The sequence below is a fragment of the Dreissena polymorpha genome, chromosome 6 (genome assembly GCF_020536995.1).
Source record: "Dreissena polymorpha isolate Duluth1 chromosome 6, UMN_Dpol_1.0, whole genome shotgun sequence".
Classification (NCBI taxonomy): Eukaryota; Metazoa; Mollusca; class Bivalvia; order Myida; family Dreissenidae; genus Dreissena; species Dreissena polymorpha.
The window spans coordinates 111,889,051-111,891,010 of record NC_068360.1 but is presented as its reverse complement, the minus strand read 5'-3'; positions in this window follow the sequence as shown (position 1 = coordinate 111,891,010).

Sequence of the window (1,960 nt, the reverse complement as noted above, 5' to 3'; positions counted from 1 at the left end):
GCCGTTCTATAAGGCCGTTATTTTCCAACATTTCATCGTGCTTTTAAGGCGTTTTCCCCAAAATTTTTGTTGTGCTTTCAATGCGTTGTCTCTCAATATGTGTTTATTCCATTTATGCGTTGTACGCCAACCTGAGTCTGGTATTTAAGGCGCTGTTCTCCACACTTTGTCGTGCTTTTAAGGCGTCGTTCCCCAATTTTGGTCGTGCTATAAATGCGTTGTTCCCCAAGCCCGCAAAGCAATTTTCTATCTCTGTCGAAAATCTGCCAGGGTCCTTTCTGCCTCCTTGTTAAAACGTTCGCCTGCCTCTTCGGCATGTTAAAGAGTGTGATGGGCCTCTTCCAACAGCGCGCCGAGTTCTTTTAGGACATGCAGTCATTCTGCAACTAAATGCAAATTCGAAATTGTGCTCTGTTTTTGTTTGCTAAAAAGAAATATTGTACGCAACCATATTTGTAGAAAATTGTAATATATCTATTTATAACAGAGCAAGAACGTGTGAATCATTTGATAGTGGCCATATTAAACATATTTTCATGAGTGGCGGATCTGTTTGTTATGACCACTTTGAAATGAAAATACGCCCTCACTCTGAAAAAAACAAATGTTCTTTTTAATTCATGTTCTTGGACAATGAAACTTTGAAATGCATGTTTGAATGTCATAACATCTCATGCTATTTGACGTCATACATACTGCATATATATGAAAGCCAAGGACGCTTATCTAAGAACTTAAAGAATTAAATGTTCTGAACCAGAAGAGTTCACTATGTTTAACAATGATACTTCTCAAAACCTTCTTGAACTGGTTTAAAACAATGTTTAACTCGGTCCAGTTTTCAAAAAAAACTGTCCCACCTCATGGTTATTTGACTTAGTAACCTACTTTTTGACTTCTCATTACCAAGTTTTGTACTCGATTGATATATCATATGGACACATGTTATTGACAACGAGTGTTCACAAGTGTTTCTGTAATTCGACTTGACCTACTTTCTGGCTCACGCGTAACCCAGTTTCAAACTCGGGTAAGATATAATTGGGGAACCTTTTCTGAGCACGTTTTTTGAGGATGTCTCAATAATAAGGCTTCGTGAGTTTTCACATTTTTTAAATTTTATTTGACTTAGTTTTTACCCTTGTTTTTATATAAATCAAATGACCAACTACGATAATTGCAGAAATAGCTTTAGGAAAAATGACATGACGAAATTCCATGATTGGGCAATACGTGTGGCCAATATAGTCATTATTTTTCTTAACTTTTGCACACTGTTAATTTCACCTCATTACCTAATTTTTAATTCCTAGTGACCCAGTTCAAAGTCAAGTGATATAGTATAAGGAAAACTGTTCTGATCAAGATTTGGTTTAAACCTGTGGCCTCTATAGTTTCGCAAGCTTGTTCTTCAAATGAACCTGTGACATTAATTTTCACCCCATGCGACCCAGTTGATAAGTAATTAGGACATATGTTCTGAGCAATTTAAATGAAGATGCAATATATGTTTTTCTAGAGTTTTTAAGACGTTTTACTATATATTTAAAAGAAATAAACTGCCCTGCTCCATGTAACCGAGTTTATTTATCTATTGCGACCAAGTTTTGAAGTTAATCGATATATCATTTGGCAAATGTTCTGACCATGTTTGGTGAAGATTGGGTAATAAAGGACCTATAAAGTATTTATAACATTTGCTTTAATGTTGACTTGTGACATAAATTTTCATCCCATAAGACCCAGTTTCGAACTTAGCTAATAAGTTAAAGGACAAATGTTGCGAGAAGGTTTCTTGAATTTGACAATAAGTGTTACCTCTAGAGTGTTGAAACGGTTTTCCTAATGCGTTAAACGGAAAACTACCCTACCCCCTGGTGGCTATATATCATGACACCAGAACTTGTTTCAATGAAGGTCAGGATATCATTATAAAAAGTGTTCTGAGTAAATAACATGG